The sequence below is a fragment of the Mus caroli genome, unplaced genomic scaffold, assembly GCF_978045245.1.
Source record: "Mus caroli unplaced genomic scaffold, Mus_caroli_1 scaffold_3, whole genome shotgun sequence".
Classification (NCBI taxonomy): Eukaryota; Metazoa; Chordata; class Mammalia; order Rodentia; family Muridae; genus Mus; species Mus caroli.
In genome coordinates, this window is record NW_028227258.1 from 83740330 (window position 1) to 83768096 (window position 27767).

The 27767-nt window shown below is 36.4% G+C and overlaps 1 long non-coding RNA gene across 17 annotated transcripts in view; it reads left to right on the forward strand.

Annotated features, from left to right (window-relative positions):
• The window catches only part of LOC147005611 (uncharacterized), a 139762-nt gene that overhangs the window by 98704 nt on the left and 13291 nt on the right, over positions 1 to 27767 (forward strand). For 4 of the 17 annotated variants that reach the window (XR_015046731.1, XR_015046727.1, XR_015046734.1 and 1 more), the window contains one exon: positions 19177 to 20274. The exons of 12 other annotated variants lie outside the window; for them this stretch is intronic. This is a non-coding gene — a long non-coding RNA (uncharacterized LOC147005611). Of the gene's footprint in view, positions 1 to 17640; positions 17770 to 19176; positions 20275 to 27767 lie in introns of those variants that run through there. One more of the 17 variants, XR_015046730.1, reaches the window with a different exon arrangement.

The window sequence follows — 27767 nt, forward strand, 5'->3', positions numbered from 1 at the left end:
ATATATATCAGATTTATTTATTTAATTATGCATCTTTAAATTGGGTACCTACCCATGAAAGCCAGGTGGCAGTGCGTGGGGCTTTTATACTATGAAAAGAGACAGTGGTACGTAAGCCAATAAGGGTAGAGAAGTGTTAGATTAGGGTGGAAAGGTTCAAATAGGAATGGCTGGGCATAGAGACAAAAGGGGAATGGTGTAATCCTTTAATAAAAATAAAATATGAGTAAGTTAATCAGAAACCTATTATTTGGTAAGCCAATTAAAAATGTCAAAGAGTTTGAAGGTAGATAAACATGATTTTAACTATTTATAACATAGTCTAATAAAGAAATGTTCAGAAATCTATCATTTATTTTTATATAATTCTCATATTTTCCTCGTAATTGTAGTTAACATAGCCTTAGTTATATCCAGAGTAAGCCTTCTAGAATAAGAAGTCTATTTACTTCTACTAGCTACTCTGGTACTTACACTCCATGAGACTGGTCTTCAATGGGTGTTAAATTTGCTTACTTAATATTAACAAGAATGAGGCATGGTTTGGATTTAGGCGTAGAGGGTAGTCCTTCAGGTCAGAGGATAAAGGCTTCAGGCTTTGCTTCTGTCAATAGATGGTTTCTGGCCACCTTAGGAGACATCCAGCTAACAACCACGGATGAGAAGGAGGCAACTGCATGGAAGATGTCTATTGACTTTGCCTGGAGGTGGCTTCAGTGTTTCTAGCACTCCACAATGAGGGCACAGCAAAGTAACAGGGTGTTGGGGAATGCCCTTCAGTTTGTGTGCTTAGTGGTTTTGTGCTTTTATAAGTCACAGTTCCAACCATATATAAAATTCTTGCTAATTATCCTAAAAAGAAAGAATAATTATCTAATTACACACATGGCATCCACAAAAAGAACTGCCTGTTTTGCTTGCGAACACAGATAAATTTGTGACACTGATCCTGAGGTGGAGGGAGGGTTACTTAGCACCTTATGCGAATTCTCAAGAGGAGACCAGCCTTTCTCCTGTGTGGGTAGGCCATTGTTTTTCTTTTTTTTAAATATTTTTTTTTATTCGGTATTTTCCTCATTTACAATTCCAATGCTATCCCAAAAGTCCCCCATACCCTCCCCCCCACACTCTCCTATCCACCCACTCCCACTTCTTGGCCCTGGCATCCCCCTGTACTGAAACATCTAAAGTTTGCAAGACCAATGGGGCCTCTATTTCTAATGATGGCCAACTAGGCCATCTTCTGATACATATGCATCTAGAGACATGAGCTCTGGGGGTATTGGTTAGTTTATATTGTTGTTCCACCTATAGGGTTGCAGATCCCTTTAGCTCCTTGGGCACTTTCTCTAGCTCCTCCATTGGGGGCCCTGTGATCCATCCAATAGCTGACTGTGAGCATCCACTTCTGTGTTTGCTAGGCCCCGGCGTAGCCTCACAAGAGACAGCTATATTTGGGTCCTTTCAGCAAAATCTTGCTAATGTATGCAATGGTGTCAGCTTTTGGAGGCTGATTATGGGATGGATCCCTGGGTATGGCAGTCTCTAGATGGTCCATCCTTTCATCACAGCTCCAAACTTTGTCTCTGTAACTCCTTCCATGAGTGTTTTGTTCCCATTTCTAAGAAGGAGCAAAGTGTCCACACTTTGGTCTTCATTCTTCTTCAGTTTCATGTGTTTTGAAAATTGTATCTTGTATCTTGGGTATTCTAAGTTTCTGGGCTAATATCCACTTATCAGTGAGTACATATCATATGAGCTCTTTTGTGATTGGGTCATCTACTCAGGATGATGCCCTCCAGATCCATCCATTTGCCTAGGAATTTCATAAATTCATTCTTTTTAATAGCTGAGTAGTACTCCATTGTGTAAATGTACCACATTTTCTGTATCCATTCCTCTGTTGAGGGGCATATGGGTTCTTTCCAGCTATCATATCATCTGAAATTCTTATTCTCTCTAAATGAGGAATTTGTAAAATTATCTGCTGTTCTACATAGATAAGAGCTTGCCTGAGAAATTCAAGATGTTAAGAAGTTAAGAAAAAGTATACTTGGGGTGTATTTCTAAAAGAGCACTTTGACTTTCAATTGTGTTTCTGACAGCTATGTTTCATGGAGAAGAATTTTGTTCTTATGTGATCTAGTGTAGGCCATTTTTTGGGTTACATTTTGCTCTCTTTTCTGCCATGCTTAGCACTTTTTAAATGTCTCTTCACTTCCTTTCTACCTCTGCTGGCCTTCCTCAGGCCTCCTTGCTGCTGCTTGGTTCTGAAGCCTGCTTCTTTGTTTTGTCAGTGCTCCTTTCCTGCCTGTGTCTCAGTACAAAGAGGTTGCTTGAGAGAAACATCAGAGGGGGATCTACTACATTCCTCACTATGACTCTTATTAAAATCATTAATTTGTGCTAGCAATCTCTAGTGAGTCAATACTGTACTTTATCACTTCTCTTTAAAGGTATTTTTTTATTTTTTGAATATGGCTTTAATTGAAGTAGAATTACATTCTTTTGCCTCATCCTTTCCTCCCTCCATCTCCTAGTTCCTTTTCCTTGAAACCTTTCCATTTATCCCTGTTCTCAAATTAACAGTCTCTTTTTTTTGAATATGTGTGTGCATGTACATGCACAAATATACAAATATAGTCTGCTGAGTCAAGTACAAATACAAATAGAACTTGCTAACCTGCTGAGTCCATTTTTATCGTGTATGGATATTGTTTCAAAGATGAACACACATGTACACACACAGATTTTTTAATCTTGATAAATGAAAAATGTACAGCTAATACACCAATCTCACCCCAAGTTTTTGGTTTTTGTTTGTTTTTGATTTTTTGAGTCAGGGTTTCTCTGTATAGCCTTGGCTGTCCTGGAACTTACTTTGTAGACCAGGCTGGCCTGGAACTCAGAAATTCGCCTGCCTCTGCCTCCCAAGTGCTTGGGATTAAAGGTGTACACCACCACGTCCAGCTCACAAGTTTTTCCTCAACAAAACAATGGCCTCTAAACAAGTAGGATAATAAAGAGCATTGTGGGGAATATACATGTCATGTGAATTGAGCTATTTGTACTTTAAGGTGACACTAATGTAGCTTTTCCATACACTTCATCTATATTACTTATACCATTATTCACATAGTCAAGCATCATAATGGTTAGCTTTCCAGCCAAACAGATATAGATCCATGGCTAATCTATTATGAATGTATTTCGTAGTTGGGTATTCAAATTAGGTCTCTTTCTACAAATGGCATTGTGAGGAGAGAACACCCCCCCCCCTCCCAGGCAGCTGTTCCTTGAACTGATTTCAGTATGTATGGGTAAATAGCATTTTAAACAGAAACATCTATAATAATTGAATTATAATTTTCTGTTGTGAAGTGGGTGGTAGCTGTAACTGAATCATCAAAGATCACCTCAAACAGTTTGTGACTACCCAATAATAGCAGAGTTGTGGTGACTGACTATAGGATTTTCTCATTACTGTGGAGCTGGGTCTAGTAATTTACTTACCTATTGACAAAGCCATTTGTCCACAGTCACGGACAAAGAAAAAGATTGTATTTAGAAGGCTTCGGAGCAAGAAATCCACTACTTCCTTTTATGAATACTTTTTCTATCAGGGAAATCTGTAGCCAAGGGCATTTCTTGGGATTCAATCTAAATTATAAGAACAAACAACACACACACCGTTCTTGGCTGAATTGTGGGTCCTAGTGACATGTCTCTAACTCATTCCAGCTTTTGTATACACACACACACACACACACACACACACACACACACATATATATATATATATATATATATATACACACACACATATATATATATATATATACATATTTCTCTAGAGATAAGAAAACATAGAGGATGTAATCACTATTTATAATGAGTTTAAAAGTATGAAATTAAAACTGTTTAAATTGGGGGACAAACAACACCTGTGTGAAAAAACATCTTCCTTATGTTGAGTGCATTGCTGTCAAGAGCAGCCTCCTGTGCAGACATCATTCCTACTACAAAAACAAAATGAAGCTCAGTAGCTACTGAATCACTTGCATTGCCTTTAGTCAGAAAAACCAAATAGTTCCTGTATTGCTTTTGCTTCTTAGGGGTGCTAATAAGATTCCATAGAGGCATGACTGTGTTTCTTATATGTGATATAGGGCAGACTATAAGCACTAAGTTCAATATCTGCAAGGTGTCACTTGATAAGGAACAAGTTTGGTTGTAATGTTTGTACATTAGAAGTATCTATATAAATTTAAGTTGATAATTTTTAAGGATATGACTTTTGCACTATAAGCAACAATCATTTTATTTTGCAGGCTTATTCCTTGAAATACATTGGTTAGAATAGTATGAACTTAAGGAAGTTGGAATGGATAGAAATTTTTAGATGTACATTTTTTCATATAAATTATTCCTTAAATGTATAACAAAGCTTGAAGTATTTTGTGAGATGTTTTGTGCTTCAAGTGTGAAATATTTGTTCCTATGAATATGCATTTTGGAGAGTTCAGACTGAGGCCATTGGATTACACTTGAAAGTATATCAATTTATAAAAATAGGTTATTGTGTATACCAGTACAATCTGTTCAAACTTTGTTCATAATATATTCCAATTCTTTATCTGTATCTGAGGGGCTCAAATTTTGAGTTTTACTGTGGTAATTACAGCTCAATGAAGAATGTCAATGTTATTGGATCAAAACCAGAGTTTTTTCAGTTTCTGGAAATTGGATAATAAAATTCTGAATATGAACATCTCAGTTTTAAAGTTTTGGTAATATGAGAAATGAATTTTTATAACCTATTCTAGGCAGTGTTGTATATTCCCAAAGTCTTTGGTATATGATTCTATATAATCCCTAAAACTCTCAGGAAGATGGTGGGTTTTTATCTCTGTGTTCCCACAAGGTAGACTGTTTTTATATTGTTGAAAGTTCTTAGAAATGCGATTATAGCAATTCTCATAAGACTAGAAACTTCTTAAAACCTATTCAAAAAGTTTGTCAGTCAAACCACATTTATAGTCATATTCAAAAGGGTTATGAAATGATAGGAGGATGACATATTTAAATCAAAGTTATTATTAGCCTTTTACATAGCTTTTCCAAAGCTTATTAACATTTCTAAATTAAAAAAAAAATGCTGAAAACCTGATGGCCATTCGGCCAGGGAATCGGGTGGGTGATCTTTAATATCCCTCCTCTCCTCTAATTCCAATTCCCCAATCTTATCCCCAGGCTTGCAACATCCCACCTACTGGGCCACTCCATCCTCACTTGCCCCCTTTCCAGAGTGTTGAGTAGAAGCTTCCTCCTAGATTAAAGCTTTCCATCCTACAGGAAGCTCCTTTAACAGGAAGATAAACAACTCAAAGTAGCTTCAGGAAGTCCTCTACACTGACCAGATTAACTAGGCACCTCCTTTTAAGAGTCAGTAATAAAGCTGTCAAGAATCCAAGGTATGCTCAGTCATCTATTGGATGGAACACAGGGCCCCCAATGAAGGAGCTAGAGAAAGTATCCAAGGAGCTAAAGGGATCTGCAACCCTATAGGAGGAACAACAATATGAACTAACCAGTACCCCCCAGAGCTTGTGTCTCTAGTTGCATATGTAGCAGAAGATGGCCTAGTCCGTCATCATTGGAAAGAGAGGCCCTTGGTCTTGAGAAGATTATATGCCCCAGTACATGGGAATGCCAGGGCCAGGAAGCAGAGTGGGTGGGTTGGGGAGCAGGGTGGGGGGAGGATATAGGGGACTTTCTAGAAAAAACTAGAAAAGGGGATAGCATTTAAAATGTAAATGAAGAAAACATCTAATTTAAAAAAAAAAAAAGAAAAAAAAAAGGAAACGTTCCCTGGGTCAGCTAAGTGAAAGAAGCAACTGGTGTGACCTTTGATTGCTGCTGCCCAGGAACATAGCCTGGAGCCACACTCCTGAAACGTGACTTTCTCAAGTAGAGACATACTATGAGATTAAGATACACTGAGTTATAAAGATTTTAGTCTAAAAATATTGTGGTAAATAATATTTTTGATATATTTGGTTAGATTAAATATATCAACAAAACAAAAACATAATAAAACAGCAAACTCTTCATGTTCTTAATATTTGGATAAATACTTTTACCCAATGACATCAATTAGTTATGAGTTATATTGATTTAAATGTTAAAGAATTAACTTTCAACTTTCTGTAGCACAAGGACCCCAAGTGATTCAATATGTGTCAAATTCCAATAAAAACCCAGCAATGGTCATTGGCATATTTCTGATTTTGTGGTCAGTACTATCACATTATTAGCCACTTGAAGTTCAGGGGCTACCAAGCTTCTTTGCTGTATATAATACTAGTAAGAGTTAGTATAAGCCAGGTGGGAGAAACAAAGCACTTCTCTTTTTCATCATGGTCTAAATTAGCCGTATAACAAACACACATAACCTGCCATCCTTGGGCCATTAGAGTTAAGTTGGATTAAGTTACAGGAGAAAAGTGTAATCCGTTGGCCCAGAATACATGTGTTCACTTGTTTGATATAATTCAATGACAATCCTGGTTTGATTTACTTTGAATTAGGGCTTGTCTTTGAACAGAACTGAACTGTATACTTTTTAATATGTATGTGACCTTTGGGCAAGCTGTATACCTTCTATGTGCTTTCTTCTTTTATACATTCCTTTGTGAATTTTATACCCAGGACAAAACCACCTCCCATTGTGGCATGGTGTTTGGGACTGCATTAAGTTTTCTTTATTTTCATTAACTTTTCAGTTTTCTTTGACAGTCATTAGTCATGAAGCCTGTAGCCAAGGGCCTCCTGTGCATTTTTAAGTTTCATGCTTAATTCATATGCCATTCATCTACACTTCAACTCTCCACACTTATCTGAAATGTACTTCTTTTAAATGATTGTTTTTTAACTATAAAGAAATCATCATTTATTATTGTTTCAACCTTCCTTCAAGGGAAAATACTAAAAATCGTTAGTAATAGTGATTTTTCAACTTCTGTCCTGCTGCAGCACTGCTGTGTTAATTGACTGGGTTCTAGATTGTCCCTGTGGTCTGAAATCCGTCTCTTCATTCAGTGCCAGCCCTATCCAGTGTCCACACCATTATAACTCTGACCTTCTCAGCTTCATAGCTGGATCACTTTCTTTTCCTTATTGTACACCTTGTGTATCAGTCAGCCTTTGGTTTTTGAGAAAAAAAATGCACGAACAAATGGAATTACAAGGAGGAAAGCCTTACCTTGTCTCATAGTTTTAGAAGTTTCGAGTCATTGCAATGAACATTTGCAAGCAAAGAAGAAGTGTGGGCAAAAGGGTATATCCTGGCACACCCTGTGACACTATAGCTCCCACAGAGATATTATTTTCTTGGTTAGGGGTGTAAGTGTGAAGGGTGAGTACAAGGAGAGGGTGGAGGATGAATCTGTAGGACAGGGGTGGATGATGCGTGAAATTCACAAAGAAACCAATAAAAAGTTAAACAAAAGGAAGTTCGTTTGGCTAGTGAGGAGACCATGCATCATCATGATAGGGAGGACATGATAAAGCAAAGATGCTCACTTCACAGTATCCTGGAAGTAAAGAGAGAGAGGAAGAAGACTGATTCGTACTATCTACTTTAAGGGGGTGTTCCCAATGCCTTACAGCTTTTATCTGCTGAGGTTGCCATTACCCCCACTGTGGGTTAGTGACCCAGCCAGTAGCATCAACAGTGGGAAACCACAGAGCCTCTCCAAAGGATTGCTCCTGAGCTTTTAATAAAGCATGCATTTCTTCAGCGTGGTACAAAAAGTGGTTTCATATGATCATTGGCGCATGTCTTGTAACATTGATGTTGTGTTGTACTCCCTTTTTCTTGCCAACCTACAACTGTCATTTTCTTTTCAGTTTTGGGACCACTTCAAGCACCTCCTGGCCCTTTCCAGTTGGCACAGAATAGCTCTTCTGCTTAGCACATTCTCTGTGTAACCCACTTGTTTCTCAACTTTGTGTTCTTGTCTTGAAGATCTATCCTCAGTGCCCTAAATAAAGAATATATTTCTACTTTGATTTTATTGACTTTTTGATATTTCTGTGATAGTGTTTATTATGAACTGAAATAATCTTATTTATTATTTTTTAGCTTACATTCTTTCATATCTCTATTCTTCATGAGAAGTCAAACTAGGAGTAGTATCTGCCTAGATCTAGTCTATTACTCTTTACCTAACATAGTTTCCTACATATTGCAGACATGAATATATATACATATATATATATATATATGTGTGTGTGTTTTTGCATATATGTAAATTATATATACTATATTTTATGAGAAGATGTGTCAAAAGCACAACACACAGTGATAGTAAGTGTTTAGCAAGAATGTTTTGTATTTTGTGATAAATTGAATTTGTATCTCACATTTTAGTTGGTCCTGTAGAATTAGGGAATATAAAATATTCTGTGAAAATATCACTGATTACTGCTGTTTTCCTCTTTATAGTCTGAGTTTTATTTTTTTCCAGTGAAGGTAATTTTCTCTCTTGTTTATTTTCTTGCCAAGAAAATGTTCCTGGTGATTATAAAATACTGCTGTAGAGATAGTATCAATGTTCTTCAAATAGAATAGTAGACTATAGCCTTTTAATGTGACATGTTAATTTTTAGCTAACAACAGTAGTTGGTTAGTTTAAAGATTATTAAGCTTTTATATTCACAAATTACAAAAAAGGAATCATGGAGAACAAATGTAGGAATGTGTGTATGGTCATGGAAAGAAACCAGAGTTATTGCTGATGCTAATGCAAATTAGCACAGTCAGTATGAAAATTAACAAGGTGATTCCTCAAAGAGCTGAAAATAGTCGAGTGTAGTGGCACATGCTTGTAATCTTAGCATCAGGAGTCTGTGACAGGAGGATTGAGATTTCAAACTACCATGGGATGCATGAGCAAAATGTTAAAAATAAAATGAATATTAAAAGTAGAATTTCCATATGATGTAACCATAACTCTTCTAGGGCTATCCCTCAAAAGACTCAAAGTTAGATTACTAGATTACTAGAGTAGCCACAGCATACAATGCATATGTTGACTTTAGCACTGCTTATACTGACCAAGTTATGGAATCAGCCTAGATGCCCATCAACAGATGAGTGAGTACAGAACATGCAGTGTGTGTGTGGTGGTTTGAATGGGAATAGTCCCTATAGGCTCCTATGTATGAATGCTTGATTTCCCGTCAGTAGAAATATTTGGGAAGTACTATAGAGTGTGGTCTTGTTAGAGGAGGTATGTCACTAGGGGTGGATTTTGAGGTTTCAGAAGCTCTCTCCAGGCTCAGTATCTCTGCCTCTACCTATACATCAGCATGTAAAGCTCTCTGATACTCCTCTAGGGCCAGGCCTGTCTGTTATGGCCATGATGATCATGAACTAGCTCTAAAACTGTAAGTCCCTAATTAAATGCTTTCTTTTATAAGAGTTGCCTTGGTCATGGTATCTCTTTACAGAAATAAAGCAGTAACTGCAACAAGATACACCCCCCCACCCCCCACACAGGAGTTTTATCCACTGTAAGCAAAACAAACAAACAAACAAACAAAAACAAAAAAACTGTGCCATTTTCAGGAAAAATGAATGGAACTAGAGATCATCATGTTAAGCAAAATAAATCAGACTCAGAAATATAAGTATTTCATTAATATTTGGACTAATTTGAAAAAAAAAAGAGAGTACTAGAGATTTGATAGGAGTCAGGAAGGCAGTAAAAGAAATAATAATACAGGGGGTGGGGAGTGCATTTGATCAAAAGATATACAACATACAGGTGTGACCAAGCCAGCTAAGTCAGTCAACAGTGTCTCAAGGGAGGGAGTGAGGATTGAAGAAGAAAAACAATTAGACAAAATTATAATGTGACTCCAGCCAGTACTGAGACTGAAGCAGTTTTATTCTTTGCCAGTCTGCTTTTATATCATTCTAGGTACAACTAAAGAACATGGCCAGTTTTTCGACAAAGTAATCAAGCAAAGTAGTAAACAAGGAGATCACACAAGATAGTAATGAAGAAAGGAGAAAGCAAAGAGATCACATAAAGTAGTAATTCAGCAGAGTAATAAAGAAAGCTCGTGGTCATTGTTTCTAATATTCTTATCTGAGCCTACTTCGTTGTACGAGTCCAGTGACAAATGCCAAATTTCTAGAAGCAGCACCAAGAGCTCTCAACACATGTGTGGAAATGTTATAATGAACCCGTTTACATTGTACAGTTTGCATGTGATAAAAATAGTTTCATATCCTCTCTTTTAATTCTAAAGAGAAGACATCTTTTGACCTCTGTCAAGATAGCTAAGTGATATGTGGAGAGAGCCTGTGCCTTAGTTCAAATGGCTCACGGGGTGGCAGCCTGTTGTCTTCCTCCTAGACCAAGTTTACTTGTGCTGACCTTTGCAAATCAATCCTAAGGTTTAGAAAATGCATTTCTGGCTACTTTCAATGAGTTTGAAATCCCATCTCCTCTCAACCATGCATGCTTCTACTCAGTCCAGGTGTAGATGAGGTAGCATTTCCTGTAAATAATTCTCTTTAAATGAACTCTACATTGACCACCTTAAAAAACATTCCTGGATTTCATTCTATATTAGAGAATCAAACTGATATTCCTTGGATGGGTTGAGAGAAGTTCTCAAGGAAATTCTTTCACATTCCCACTAGCAACAAGAGAACAGTCCTGCCACAGAGCACATTTCCTTTATGCAGAACTGCAGAGATCCATACTGGAGAACTAAAGATGGAGGCAGTGAGTCTTCAAGAAAGAGTGCTGTGGGACTCCAGGGAAGAAAGCTCCTAGAACTTCAAGAAGTTTGCTGTGAACTCTGTTGGGAAAGAGCATCCAGTGCAGGCACCTGTCCATTTTATCTTCCCAGTCCCTTTATATCCTTTCCTCATCATCTGCCTAGGCTAAGGGAGCCTCACTCTGTAATTCAGGTGCCTTACTTTCTCGTGTAGCACAGATCTCTTTCCACAAGAATGAAAAATAATTTTTTTCTATTTTATGACTCTTTTGCTTCCAGTTTATTTCATAATATATTTTTGAGGGCAGGAGGGAATAGGGACAACTGAGAAATCTTTTCTCCAAGCATCAACCCTATTTGTAAAAAAAAAATTCCTTCTTGCAAATATTTATTGTGCAGAAAAGATAAAACATTACCAGACTTCCCATTTACCCTTTTATTTCCTTAGAATATCATAAACTTATCTCCTAGGCAAATGGATGCTTTTGATTGAAAAAAAAAAAAAAGGAGGATCGTATAAAATAAATGCATCCATGAAGGTCTGTGATAATTACATTCATAGCAGTCTGTGTAGGCTTGCTTATATGTAAGGAATTTGCACAGATGATAATATTAGATAAAGAAGTAAAAACAGAAGATCCACTTACTCTAAGAAAATACAGAAAACTTAGAAAGATGAATGTTAAAATTCATTTCTATGCATCTTGGACTTTTTGTATATCTGCTAAGTATACAAATAATCATAAAGGAGATATACTGACCTAGGCCATGGACTAATATATGTTATTCATGAGTACACAGTGTTTAGGCTGGCAACAATGAAATTTGAAATAATCTGTTCAAGTTTCCCAACTTTGAATTCTTCAGTGTAGCATTTGCACAAGTTCTGTTCGCCCTTGATTTGCCTAGATTTAGGAGCAGCAAGGTCTGTCTAAAGACAATGCATAGTCAGCACTTAGGTAAGGGACTCAAATTTGTAGGGTTGGCTCTGCTGGTAGATACGCTGTAAGAAAATATTTCAGTTATTAAAATAAGATAGTGACTGCTGGCTGCCTTTGCCAAGAGGTTTATTATAATGGGATATGGATCTTGTTAATTAACTCAGCAAAAAGTATTAAATCTATAAGGTCCCCTGTGGATAATATAGAAGTAAAACTTTATGTGCTCCAAAAAATGTTATTAAAATCAACTTTTTGCTCAAATGTGCATAGTACTTACAACACACCCTGTATTCTATCCGTTTGAGTTAGTCGCAAGGATATAACATTTAAATTTTGATACTTTTAATTTATCTGAGATTGTAATATAATAAAGAACATATTGAATAAGAAAACTTATGAAGATGCTTGACTACTGGGGATAAGCAGGTTCTGTGCTTAGGCTTCCGGTTCATTTCTGACTGATCTATCTTCCCAGCCCAAAGCTGGCTTTAAATATATTGTAATTGTAACTTTAAAATTAATAACTTAAATAGTAATTGCATATGCTTCATTGATTGATTATGACCACTCTGTTGCTCCCAGTTTTCTTCTTACTATACCTCTGAGTATAGTCATGTGAAAATATGTAGGTATTAATCAAATATGTAGGTTTTAATCAATATTATTCAATAAACCCCAGAGAGTTGGCAAGTGATATATCTAACACATATGTTCAGCAAGTGTGCTGTAATTCTGTGTATGTATATATATATATATATATATATATATATATACATATATATATATATATATCAATAATTAAGTTTTAAAAAGGCCATGAATTTGAGAGAAGGGGTATATAGGAGCGGTGTATGAAGGAGGAAAGAGAAAAGGGAAAGGAAAATTGATGTAATTATATTATAATCACAAAACTAAACTAAAAAATAGTCCAGCAAGGAGTGATATGAAGTCAAAGTAAGTGAAGACAGGCACAAACAAGTAAAGGGTTGTATCATCCCACAGAATGTGGTCTTGGTCTTTGATCACTATGGGATGCAAACTCTTGGATTGATGAGCAAGAAAAAATATACCTTCATATATCTATATCTATATATCTATATCTATCAATGAAGACTCAGCTCTAAACCAGAGCTGCACCTCCTGTAATTTGCCCTGCCCATCTCTTGCTAAATGATTGAAAAAAATCACTTATCTTTTCTTACTGTGTGTTGTGTATCTTAAAAAGTGCCTTCTTTATTTCAAAATACTGTCTTTAGAATGCGAAACTTATTTCATTTACACTGAAAAATACAATACAAATAATTATTATTTTGGAAATAAACATGGCTATAAATGCTTCTATAAGAGCTCTGGGGATTAGAATTCTGTTTTATTTCTTTTTTTAATTTTTAATATTTTTTATTACATAATTTCCTCAATTACATTTCCAATGCTATCCCAAAAGTCCCCCATACCCTCCCCCCTACTTCCCTACCCACCCATTCCCATTTTTTTTGGCCCTGGAGTTCCCCTGTACTGGGACATATAAAGTTTGCGTGTCCAATGGGCCTCTCTTTCCAGTATTTCTTACAAATTGTTTGTTGGGCAAATTATTTGACTTTTCTTTGTGTGTGACCTTTCACATTTGTTAGGATTATCTGGAAGATTATGTATTAGGTTGGTTTACAGTTGAGGTATTGATACATACAGGTATTTAGAATAATACCAACTGCTTATTAATAGTAAAGTTACTTTCTAAGTAAAGTTTACAAATAGGAGTGTTATCTGGGTTCAGAACTAATAAGCTCTTTTATCATTATGAAAACATCACATAGTGTCCGCACCAAGATCAGGTAGCTCCAATATCATTAGATGACTTACTATATGGGACTGTTCTCAAATGTTGTTTGTCACTGACTAACAGTCACACACTATGCCACTGTGATATTTCTTGTCATTTTATTAGTCAGTCTAGATCTATCTTTCATCAAATTTGTTAAGACTAGAGCTGCCAATCCCATCCTGGTCATTGTATCTAACTTTTTGATTCAGTCTTGTTTCCATATCACTAAATAGAAAGGTAGACACACTGAGCTGAATAGGTCATTCAGAGATTCTTGCCATTATGACGTTGTTCTATGTTTCCTTATTGTTTTGTTGCTACCCATTCTGTGCATGTGAATTTCTTCAATGTGCCTACTCTTGGTTTATCATTAGATTCTTATTTTTTTTCCAGTACTGGGAATTAAATTTGAGGTCTTCTTATAAGCCAGGCAATCTCTGTGCAGCTTGATCTGAATCCCTGCCCTCCATGTTCACACTCTTGATAATAATTCTCATAGTGATTCTTTTCTGGAGATGTTTGAGATCACTTGAAAATAAAATTTATCATATTTTTGATTTCTTAACTCTGAAAATATGGTAGAAGTTTTTTTTTCCCCCAAAAGTGCAGTTGCTCCTGTTCCCTGTTCCTGCATTTCCATAAGAAAGACACCTAAGGTGCTAATGTAGGCTACTCCAACTCTAATCACCCTGTGTCACCAGGCACATGGTATACTGGTTTAGCATGCCTGTAATTCCTATGGGCATATCTTTTCTCACTAGCACAACTGGAACTAAACTGAAAATGATTCTGTTGAGCAATAGTTATAAGATTAGTTATTTGTGTCCAAACCAAACCAAACCAAAAACATAACAAAGTGAACCAAACAAAGGGATAAACAAAAATAACATACATTTAAAATTGAACCACATCTCATTTTCTTAAATGAGATGAGATTGGTGGTCTAACCATTTGTTGTGACATTCTCCACCTAAATGTAATTAAAATACAACAAAAACAAATATAGAACTCTTTTGTGTATGTGTGCTGGTCAAACACAGATTGTCAAATGCTCCAGGGCTCCAGGAGGAATTACAGGCCCATATGCAACTACAGTCTTAGGTTGAGGTTTTAGGCACCTTGAGTGAAGACTTTTTAAAGATATTTGAGAAGGTGTTTTAAATCAAATCTGTTTATAGCACTATCAAGAAACATGCAATTGTCAAGCTTAACTGAAGAAGCAGAGACATCAAACCACAAATTATCTCAGGTTGGCTTTTTCTTCTAAACTCAATTATCTTATGCCAACCATTGATGGCAAATATGTTACAAAAACAATTTTGGATTTTGGAAATTGTAGATCATGGACCCTCTCACAAAAACTGATGAGTCTTGAGTTTAAGGCATGGTATGCTAAGGTATGAGATAATGTCTAAAAGTTTCTGAATTTGAAACACACCATGCAAATGCTTTGGGCTAATTCAACTCACAGGAAGAGTTTAAGCGACATCATAAACTGAGCTAAGGTGACTGTCTTTGTGTGTTCTGATATAACAGATTTTGATGGACTTCTTAACAGCCCTGGGGATTGGGTGTCTATGATCAAAGCAATAGCAGTTTGAGCGCTTGGACTCTACTTGAATGTGGCTCTTTGTACACCACATTGTCAAGTAGCAGGAGCAGGTATGGGGCTCTTTTATAAACATGCTTATCTTTCAACAGGGAGGAACTCTAGAAAGGGGGCTCTCAACCAGTGGTTTGAGTGACCCTTACACAGGAGTTGCATATTAGATATTCACATCATAATTGAGAACAGTAGCAAAATTACAGGTATGAAGTAGCAACAAGAATGATTTTATGGTTGGGAGTACCACAACATGAGGAAGTTTGAGAACCACTGTTATAGATGTAATCACTTTTGGAAACCATGCACCTTCATTTTGGAGGCAGGTCATATAAACCAAAGCATGACTTATTTGAGAATTTGGAGACCCAGTTTCATCAACATACCTTCTTAGTTCAGGCTAACACAAAATTTCAAAATTTCAACCTCAGCTATTTCTTGTGTTTTTTTTCCTAACTCCTGGTTTTGCATCTACACTATAGCGCATATTTTTCTTCATCTAGCCATTCCTAAAGTAATAGTATTTGTTTCTGCTTTTTTTTTCCTCCTGACTGTTTGTCAAGTCTGACTCCATGATTGATTATTTAGTGCAAAAGGAGACCTCAAATACACTCCATGTTGAATTAAACTGTTTCTTTATAAACGCTTTATGCTGTGTCAATGAATAGCTTAATATGCATTGATGACATCCCATAACACTCAGCAGAAATCTATCTCACTTGACCTGTCATCTCTCTCTCTCTCTCTCTTTCTCACACACACACACACACACACACACCCCAAACATAAATGCCTCATTATCTTAACATTACCCTCTTCTATTTGCTTCTTTATTCTTATGTAACTCAAAATTATTTCTTTCAAGACAATATGCCTCATGCCCTTCTATGAGAATAGCTGTCTTTCCATGTCTTTCCTTTCTTCTACTTCTGCTTGTTGTTCTTGTTCTTGCTTTTCTATTCTGGTTCTTGTTGCTCTTAGACTTCTTGTTCTTAGTTTTTGTTCTTCCTCCTCCTTCCCCCCTTCTTCCTTTTCCTCTTCCTCCTCCTTTTCTTCTTCTATCTTCCTTCTCTCTACCTCCCTTTCCCCCCTTTCTTTTTTTTCTTCCTTCCCTCCTTCACCCTTTCTCTTCTCCTCCTCTTCTTCCTTCTCCATCTTTTCCTCCTCCTCCTTTAAAAGCTAACCTCCTGAGTTCAAGCTAAGTTTATACTCTTATTCTTTTGCATAGCATTCATGCACTTTTTCAGTTGATCACAGTTTTGATTATATATGTTTATATTTTCTATATCTCTTTTAGGCTTTGAGATCAATTATCTATATTTTTGAGTCATTTTGATGTGCTCAGTGCTTAAGATTGAGCTGACATAAGCTAGGAGCTCAAAAACATTGAATAAGTGAATAACTAATCGACAGTGACAGACATCAAGGAAAGTAGTCTCACACTCATTATCACTTTTATTCTTAAATCAACCATGTGAGGTAAACAGAACAAGTGCAATTATCTTGAGATTACAGATAAAATTCAAGTTGAAAAACAGATTAAGTGATTTGATTAAAATTACATAATATCAAGAACAATGTCTTAATCAGGTGTGACAGTGTGTGCCTGTAATATTTGTACTTGGGAGGTAGAAGCAGAGGGATCAGAAGTTCAGAAGTTTAAGGTTATTCTCAATTGCACAGAGTCCTTGAGGCCAACCTTGGCTTTGTGAAAACCTGTCTCAAAAGAAAAATAAAACAAAACAAAACAAAGTACAAAAACTCTGTCATCCATCAAACAAACGAAAAACCAAAAACCTCTAACAATAACAACCGCAAAACAGGTGGGGTTATATCTTGAAGGTTTTTTGTTTGGTTGGTTGTTTTTACTACTAGCCCATCTCTTTTTATTTCATCTTTCCAATTACTGTATATATATATACCAGTGTCCTAATGTTAATCTCAAAGCTTCCAACGGAAAAATTCATATGACATTTTTAGGTAGCTAAACTCCAAAAAAAGGAATCTTTCTCCTCATTACTTCCTGTACTATGCAGATTTTGCCAAATTTTATGAAGAGATAGAACAGAGGGAATTGACTTGAGAACTGTGATAGGTATTTATGAAGTAGAGAAAGATAGAGAATATTAGATTTGAAAAATGTTCTCAAGAAGAAACAAAGGGTCAAGAATCTGTCTGTTCTCAACAGAGAAGGAAGCATTCGTCAGAACAGAAATAAGTGCTCCTCCTTATTGTTTGTGTGGGAATTGCTTCAGAGGTCTTATTTGTCAATTAATCTATAGACTTTATCTCTCCTATTTGCTAAAACCTTAGATAAAACTGAAGAATGCAATTGCTCAAAACACATCCTGGGCAAAGATGCCAACAAGTAGAGCTATGTTTTTGATGGAAAGACTGCAGAAGTTCTCCATGCCACTGGTTTCTCCTTTCTATAAACCTAAAGGTCTTCACTAGACATTTCTTTGTCATTTCAGTTTTAATATTACTGATATGGAGCTTAAAACTGATGAGGAATGATGGAGCAGTATTTATTATTAAGCAGGTACAGAAGACTGAGATTTTTCTCAAATACACATCATTTGGTATTAAAAGGAGTCTAGCAGGTGTGTTCTGTTCTTGTCCAGAATTCACAGAAATTCACTTTCTATGTTTACAGAGTGGCTCTGAGTTTGTGTGGTGGTGGGGTTATTTGTTCACAGTCCAGTCAGGAAAGAACTTCATCACAATGTTAACCAGCTAAGAGCTCTGGCTTTGAATACTAGCTCTGGATATGTTCCTTCTGTAGTGTCAGGGGTATAGTATTCTTTCTATGCCTCATTTTATTAAATTCTACAAATCTTTTTATTAATGAGATAATGCATGTACAATGTTTATACCCCTAAGTGTAACTCTGTTGTACAAGCTATTCCTTATTTAATAAAGTTATGTATATCTTAGCATAAATTATTCACACTTTCATGTTATGATTAAATTGAGGGAGAAGAGAGAACAGCATCTACCTTGTTAGCCTGATTACACAGAAATACATTTCTAGGCTCTGATTATCATAAATTATTTTGCTCATACAGAATGGTAATGCAACTATTTTCAGCTAAGGGAGATCTGCCTTAATTGGCAACATCACCGCTCTCTCACTTTAAGAAAGATATTTTGGATACTGCATCTCTATTTCTGTGAGTCTACCTGAAGCACTTTCCCACCTAAGCCAGGATTTCCTTGGCTACTCATTCTGGTCACACTATTATGTTTGTCTGTCATGCTTCCAGGCTGGGAAGCAACAAATCCTGAGTGGAGATTGTGCACAGCTGTAAGTCCTCCCTCCCATCTTCTGTTTCTGTTCATTGCAAGTAATTGCATTGTTGAACTCAGCTGGATTGAGTCCTGTACATTGATTGGCACTGAGATTGCTCTTGGCTATATTTTTATTTTGAAAACACATTTAAAACACAAGCACATAAATTCCAACCCAAGCATTTCAGTTATTTAAAATATTTGTGTGTAGTTTCCAGAGAAAATATGCCCAGGGTTTCCTCATGATTACCTTGATGTGGTTAGAAGCTTATTGCAGATAAAATAACTTGATCTATCATTTTGCAGCAGTTGTAGAATGAGTTATTTTGTGAGGAGATGGAAAGGAGATAAAACATATATAAACACTTTAAAATTTTAAATCCACTTAATTCATGTAATACAGGTTTTGCCTACATTTATGTATGTTCAGTATGCACATGCTGAGTGACTTTGTGTCCAAATCCCTTGGGACTGGAGTTATTGTTGGTGGTGAATCACTATGTGCCTTCTGGAAACAGAACCCTAGCCTCAAATACACTTAACCATTGAGCATTCTCTCTAGCTCCAAGAAAAAGCAAGTTTAAAGAAAGTCCCATACTTCGAGTACTTAGAAAGTCAATAAAAGTGTATGGCTCAGTGATTTGGGGAGTTAGTTTTATGACTGAGAAGTTAGCTACATAATTTACAAAATCCTGATGTACTTATTGGTGTTTTTACAGCCTAATTGGACAAGAAGGTTGGAAATAACCTAGAAGAAGTGAGAGGAAGGACCAAATAAGAGATGCGAAATCAAGACTTCATCATTAACCTTTAGATGCATCAGAATTTTTTATTTTAGTATGTATCAGATAATTCAACATCTTGAAAATGGCAGATGTTCCAATAGGATTCTCAATATTCCTTTCCTAGCATAATGTATATGGCCATATGAAAAAGACTGAAGATCAATGTTTTCTATGGTATCTTCTGCACCCGATATTCTCTCCTCTATCTCTTGTATTCTATTGGTGATGCTTGAATCTATGACTCCTGATCTCTTTCGTAGGATTTCCATCAAAGCTTCTGTAAGGCAAAGGACACTGTCAATAGGCCAAAATGGCAACTAATAGATCAGGATGAGTTCTTTGCCAACCCTACATCTGATAGAGGGCTAATATCCAATATATACAAAGAACTCAAGAAGTTAGACTCCAGAGAACCAAATAACCCTATTAAAAATGGTGTAGGGAGCTAAAAAGAGAATTCTCAACTGAGGAATACCAAATGGCTGAGCAGTACCTAAAGAAATTTTCAACATCCTTAGTCATCAGAGAAATGCAACTCAAAACAACCCTGAAACCTCATACCAGTTAGAATGGCTAAGATAAAAAACTCAGTGACAGCAGATGCTGGCGAGGTTGGGGAGAAAGAAGAACACTCCTCCATTGCTGGTGGGATTGCAAGCTGGTACAACCGCGCTGGATATTAGTTTGGCAGTTCCTCAGAAAATTGGACATAGTCCTACCAGCTGTACCACTCCTGGGCATATATCCAGAAGATGCTCCAACATGTAATAAGGACACATACTCCTCTATGTTCATAGCAGCCTTATTTATAATAGCCAGAAGCTGGAAACAACCCAGGTAACCCTCAACAGAGGAATGAATACAGAAAATGTGGTACATTTACACAATGGAGTACTACTCAGCTATTAAAAACAATGAATTTATGAAATTCTTAGGCAAGGAAGATATCATCCTAAGTGAGGTAACCCAATCACAAAAGAACACATATGGCATGCACTCACTGATAAGTGGATATTAACCCAGAAACTTGGAGTACCCAATATACAGTTCACAAACCACATGAAACTCAAGAAGAAGAAAAATCAAAGTGTGGATACTTCAGTACTTCTTAGAAGGGGGAACAAAATACCCATGAGAGGAGATACAGAGACAAAATGTGGAACAGAGACTGAATGAAAGGCCATTTAGGGACTGCCCCACCTGGGGATCCATCCTATACACAGTTACCAAACCCAGACACTGTTGTGGGTGCCAACAAGTGCTTGCTGATATAGCTGACTCCTGAGTGGCTCTGCCACTGCCTGGAAAATACAGAGGTGGATACTCTTAACCATTAGACTGAGCACAGGGTCTCCAATGGAGGAGCTAGAGAAAGAACTGAAGTATCTGAAAGGGTTTGCAGTCCCATAGGAGGAACAACAATATCAACCAACCAGTACCCCCATAGCTCCCAGGGACTAAACCACCAATTAAAGAGTACACATGTAGGGACCCATGGCTCCAGCTTCATATGTAGCAGAGGATGACCTTGTCGGACATCAATGGGAGGAGAGGTCCTTGGTCCTGTGAAGGCTCGATGTCCCAGTGTAGGAGAATGCCAGGACAGAGAAGCAGGAGTGGGTGGGTTGTTAAGCAGGGGAGGTGGTGGGGAGGAATGGAATAGCCTTTTGGAGGGAAACCAAGAAAGGGCATAACATTTGAAATGTAAATAAAGAAAATATCTAATAAAAAAATTGAAGAATTAGTAAAGAATTCTTTTTATTCATTTATGTTATAAATGATATATTTATATATCATATTATAAATAATGTATATACATATATAATTTATATATATGAGCATATAATGTCGTTATCACTTTTGCCCCATATAATCACCTCCAATTTTCTTCTTGCCTTCTGTTTCCATCTCTTACCACCTCCCTTCACCGCATTGTCATCTCTTTTTTTAATTTATTTTATTTTTTTATTAGGTATTTATTTCATTTACATTTCCAATGCTATGGCAAAAGTCCCCCACCCACTCCCCCACCCACCCACTCCCACTTCTTGGCCCTGGCTTTCCCCTGTACTGAGGCAGATAAAGTTTGCACAATCAATGGGCCTTTCTTCCCAATGATGGCCGACTAGGCCATCTTCTGATACATATGCAGCTAGAGAAACGAGCTCTGGGAGGATACTGGGTAGTTCCACCTATAGGGTTGCAGATCCTTTTAGCTCCTTGGTTATTTTCTCTAGCTCCTCCATTGGGAGCCCTGTGATCCATCCAATAGCTGACTATGAGCATCTATTTCTGTATTTGCTAGACCCTGGCATAGTCTCACAAGAGACAGCTATACCAGGTTTTTTCAGCAAAATCTTGCTAGTGTATGCAATGGTGTCAGCATTTGGAGGCTGATTATGGGATGGATCCCCGGATATGGCAGTCTCTAGATGGTCCATCCTTTTTCTCAGCTCCAAACTGTGTCTCTGTAACTCCTTCCATGGGTGTTTTGCTCCCAATTCTAAGAAGGGGCAAAGTGTCCACACTTTGGTCTTTGTTCTTCTTGAGTTTCATGTGTTTCACAAATTGTATCTTATATCTTGGGTATTCTAAGTTTCTGGGCTAATATCCACTTATCAGTGAGTACATATTGTGTGAGTTCTTTTGTGATTGGGTTAACTCACTCAGGATGTTGCCCTCCAGGTCTATCCATTTGCCTAGGATAATTCATAAATTCATTCTTTTTAATAGCTGAGTAGTACTCTATTGTGTAAATGTATCACATTTTCTGTATCCATTCCTCTGTTGAGGGACACCTGGATTCTTTCCAGCTTCTGGCTATTATAAATAAGGCTGCTATGAACATAGTGGAGCATGTGTCTTTCTTACCAGTTGGAACATCTTCTGGATATATGCCCAGGAGAGGTATTGCGGGATCCTTCGGTAGTACTATGTCCAATTTTCTGAGGAACCGCCAGACTGATTTCCAGAGTGGTTGTTAAAGCTTGCAATCCCACCAACAATGGAGGAATGTTCCTCTTTCTCCACATCCTTGCCAGCATCTGCTGTCACCTAAATTTTTTATCTTAGCCATTCTGACTGGTGTGAGGTGGAATCTCAGGGTTATTTTGATTTTATCCCTCCTCCATTTACTGCTGAAGTTCTCCTTCTTCCAAATATATCTTCTATTTGCATGTCTTTTTATCTGTGTGATGATCTGATTTTAATTAAGGTTATTTGTTTAAGCATGGATGGAAAGTTATTTACTGGTGCATGCACAGCTTATCAGTGGATATACCATGAAACCCTAATGAATTATGGTTAAGTATTGTCTATAGAAGGCAGAACACCTAGTTGCTAAAAATATATAGCTAACACTTATCATGAGCAAAGTTTATACTCCTAACAGTTCATGGGTCTTTATGAATAAATTATTAGTGTGTAGTATGTTAATGGAATAGAGATAATAATGATTATCCTAATAAGCATTAATTTGAAAGGTCACTATAATACTACTTCTATGCATAATATTAAATATTTTATTAATTTAAATATTAATTAAAATATTAATTTATTTAAACTTCATTATCAACTTAAAAGATCCCACAGTTAATTAAAAAATATCTAAAATCCCATCTGTATCTGCCTCTGACCTAGAGTAAGTGTCATAGAAGAGGAAGTAACAGTCTGTAAAGGGAAGACCATGCTCCCAGAGGTTCTATACAGCTAGAGTCAGAGGTCAAAGTGAAAGATGACTGGTATCCATAAAAGATTGGCTGATAATATTTTGTATGGAAGGAAAGACCAATCTATGTCTATGTTCATAGTTCATTCATCCTGTTGTTGATTTGAAAACCACAAAGTTATGGAAAACCAAAGGTTTTGCAAGCTTAACTTTTAATAAAATAACTTCAAAAGCCAACATAGAGCTCGGTTGTTCTGAGGGATTCTCTCCTCCTTACATTTAATTTTGCAACAATCTGACAGATGATAGTATAATAACATTATGACTTAATGAATCTTCCCTAGATGATAATGGGTTTATGATAAAAGCGCTCATACCAGTGGAAAAGGTGTAATGTTATTCTTAATTATGTATATTTCTAAATCTCATTTTAAGAAATTCTGGAACTAATGTTGTAATAATAGTTGCTAATATGTCAATAAAATTAAAGAGAAAAGTGCTTTATCATTTATAAAAGTTAATTCAATATGACAAGAATTTAATTTTGCATTCAAAGGATAAAAGGAAAATTAATCAGACATGCCTGCTACAAAGTGTTGAGATGAGAAAAAGCTACATCGAGCATAAACACTTTACTCTTTGACAGTATTTTTTCATTTTCCACAATAGGCCATTCCCTAAAACATATTATGCTTGCTTATGAAAACGTTACCCTGTGTTATATATTTTAGCCTTGATGTCCTAGGGGTCACTTTTAAGGGTTATTTCACCTGGGTGGTCATTGCCTTTGGCACTTCATTTCCTTCATCTCTAGTGTTTCTTCTAAAATGATATGCAAGACATCCTTGAGGAATGGTTTGAGTGTCTCAGTGCCCACTTATTCATTTTCACATCTCAGTGACTCATATCATCTTCACTCACACATGGCCCAAAATTCTGGACTCATTTTCAATATTCTCTGGGTTGCAGTTGTGTTCCCAACAACAAAAAGTAACTTTGTTGAATAAATGTAAATGAAGTAAGATTTCTCAATTATTCTTCTCAAACCTCTTCCTCAGTATTCTTCTTTACTGGGTAGATAGGGCTGATTTTTGAATTTCAGCTTTCATGTCATTTCGTCTAGGAAGCAAACATTCTTGGAGCTGATTGTATGTTTCCCAGAAAATGTTGCATAATTACGTGCAAATATTCTTGCTGGTCTCTATACTACCAAGTTGGAATAATTTTTATTTATTTCTAAAACACAACTTGTTGAATAAATAAATATCTAATATATTTGCAGGTATAACAAACAATAGGTTCTAGGCACCATCACTGGATCCTGGCCACGAATACATAATTTTTCTGATATAAAACTATTATAGTTTAATTGACAACCAGATACGTAAATACAATTCCAGTCACATAAAGTAATATAATAGAAAATCCAATATCATCAAAATAGAAAAGGGAGAGCAAATTGAGTGTGAAAGTGTGAGCATTGTTCCATGACTAACACCTCCCTCCCAGAAAACCAAGTATACTGATAGTAACTACATCCCATGCCACATATGGACATTCATCACTTAAGACATAGATAAAGAATAGCTCTTTGGACATCACAGACAGTATGTGGAAGTTTAGTGTCTTGGGTTCACAAAATTAAATAACTGAGATATTTTTAGAGAAAATGTAGGATTTTTTCTCTATATGAAAAAGAAAATATATTTTATGTAAATGTATTGCTTCTGGCTCTTTGGAGGCTTTTGACAGTGATTCTGAGTTTGTCTTGTATGTACAGGAAAAGATGCTACAATAACATGTTCTGTAAGAACATAGATAATACCATTAAAAATGATAGTCTATCCTTAAAAGTAAAGCATTTGGCTCAAACAAACTTTACCCATAAAAAAATGATCATGAGATTTTAAGTGACTTTGTCATATGATAAATAAATGTCATGAACAGGAATAGATCACCAGTATTTTATACCAAGACTAGAAAACTTTCTTCTGAACAGTATTTCTATCCTGCTTATAATACTGTTGAGTAATGTTGACATCATAGTTCTTTTCTCAACAGTGCAGCAAAAGTGAAATGAAGACTCTCTCAATGCTTCTGGATTAGTACTGCATGGCTTTTATTTGTTCCAAACCTAGGGATTATAAAAGGTAAAATATTTTGCATGAGTTTTAACTATGAGATAAAATTATGTAATTTCTGCATTATACAAAAATAAGAAGTATATTAAAACTATTCATCTTTTTTTGAAAATTACCGATATCCAGTTACTCAAAAGCTTATAATTTATAATTTATTTATTCTCATCTGAAATGTCCATCTTTATTTTGAAAGTACATTTCTAAAGGCAGGTACGAACTTTTTTTTTAGCTTCATGATTTGGAGAAAAGAAGCATGTTTTCACTAAGCATTGATATGTAACTATGAACACTTATGTTGAGCAGGATACTTTAATAAATGTACATACTATGCAATGATGAAATCACAGTAACTGGGCATGAATCACTTAGGTTATGGACACTCAAAATGTTCTCTATTAGTTATTTTGAATGTATGATTGGCATCCATCACAATTTCCCACTCTGTTGTAAGGCATTGGCAGTTACTTCTGCTTAGCTTTAACTTCTAGCCATTATCCTCCCTCCAGTCACGTTTTCTTCTCCACTGGTTTTGCAGCTCAGTAAGCACTATTCTTTCTGACATAGGTAAGAGTATGTTGTGGGTTTTGTATGTGTTTTATTTCATACTACAAAATATTCTACATTTTACTCTATACTGTATAATATAAAATTTTCATCTTTTTATTCTTTTTTTGCCTTCTTTATTATTTCTTTCTTTTCTCGTTACAATTTTTATGAAATTAGGACCTTTGCTTTGCCTTAAAAGACACAATCCAGATCATATACCACAGTACAGGGGAATGGCAGGGCCAGGGTGCTGGTTGGGGAGCAGGGAGGGGGGAGGGCATAGGGGGCTTTGGGGATAGCATTTGAAATGTAAATTAACAAAATATCTAATAAAAATGCCTTAACAAAAGAAGGCACAATCCTAGTCTCCCAGCCTGTTAAGTGCTGGAATTATGGACATGTTTATCCATGTCTGGACATAGAAACATTCCTTTATTCAGTGGTTATTAGCTAATTTGAGTATTGCTAAAATAAATATGCTGCTATGGAAATATATTTCATTGTCCACATGACCAGAAGAGGGATAGCTGCATCATGGTAATTCTATTTCTAGACTGTGGTGGTCTGAATAAGAATAATCCCCATAGGTTAATAGATTTGAATGCTTAGTCATTAGGGAGTGGAACTACTTTAGAAAGATTAGAGGGTATAAGCTTGTTGGAATAGGTGTGGGCTTTTTGAATTTGTTGCGGCCTCCTTGGATGAAGTGTTTAGCTGGGGATAGGCTTAGAGGCTTCAAAAGCCCAAGCCAGATCCAGTGGGTACCTCTTCCTGCTGTTTGCAGTTCCAAATGTAGAACTCTTAGCTATTTATCAAGCACCATGTTGTCCTGTGTGCCCCTATGATCCTTGCCATGATGATAATGAACAATACCCTTGAAACCATAAGCAAATAATAATTAAATGCTCTCCCTTATAAGAGATGCAGTGTTCACAATGTCTCTTCATAGCAGTTGTAACACTGACTAAGGCACAGACTATTGAGAACATTCAATCCTCTTTCATGGTGTCTGTTTTATATTACCATGGACTTTATGTAGATTTATCCTTTCTCTCTTTCTTGCTAAAATTTCTTTCTGTCTCTTTCCCAATACTCACTCTGTCAAGATATGATGTTGCCTAACTTGTTTTGATTTACATTTTAATAATTAATGTTACAAACTTTTTAGGCATAATTGTTGGCCATTTGTAAGTCTTTGGGAAATTCTTTATACAAAATCATTCTCCTACTGTGATGGTTTTTATATTCTTGGATCAGGGAGTGGCACCATTTGGAGGTGTGCCCTTGTTGGAATAGGTGTGGCCCGGTTGGAGTAGGTGTGTCACTGTGTGTGTGGGCTTAAGACTCTCACCCCAGTTGCCTGGAAGGCAGTCTTCCACTAGCAGCCTTTGAATGAAGATGTAGAACTCTCAGCTCTGCCTGTGCCATGACAGCCTGGATATTGCTATGCTCCCACCTTGATGATAATGGACTGAACCTCTGAATCTGTAAGCCAGCCCCAATTAAATGTTGTCTTTTATAAGACTTGCCTTGGTCATGGTGTCTGTTCACAGCAGTAAAACCCTAACTAAGACAGAAGTTGGTACCAGGAGTGGAGTATTGCTGTGATAGGCCTTACCATGCTTTTATTTGAAAGAATGTAGATTTTGGAACTTTGGATTTGGAAAGCAGTCGAATGCTTTAAATGGGGCTTAATGGGTCATCCTAGTAGGAATATGGAAGACTTTGTTGCTGGGAATAATTTGAACTGTGTTGAACTGGCCCAAGAGATTTCAAAGGAGAAGAATTTCAGAATGTGGCATAAAGACCGTTTTTGTGGTATTTTGGTGAAGAATGTGGCTACTTTTTGCCTTTGCCTGAAAAGTCTGTCTGAGACTAAGGTGAAGAGACTCAGATTATTTGCATTTTCAAAGGAAGATTCAAAAAACCCCAGCAGAGACTTTGTTCTCTGGTTAAGTCTTATGAAGAGAAGTTTGAACAAGCATAGCAAGCTTAGAAAAGAAAAATATAAATTATACAGTTCAAGTATTAAAGGAGTACCAGGAAGTGAAATGGAACAAAATTTTGTGTTCTAGGAGATAACAGATTAAGGGTGTGGGAGCTTAGGGTAAGATCCTATCCAGCTAAATTTAGATCCAGGCATGATGGTACACACCTTTATTCCCAGGAGA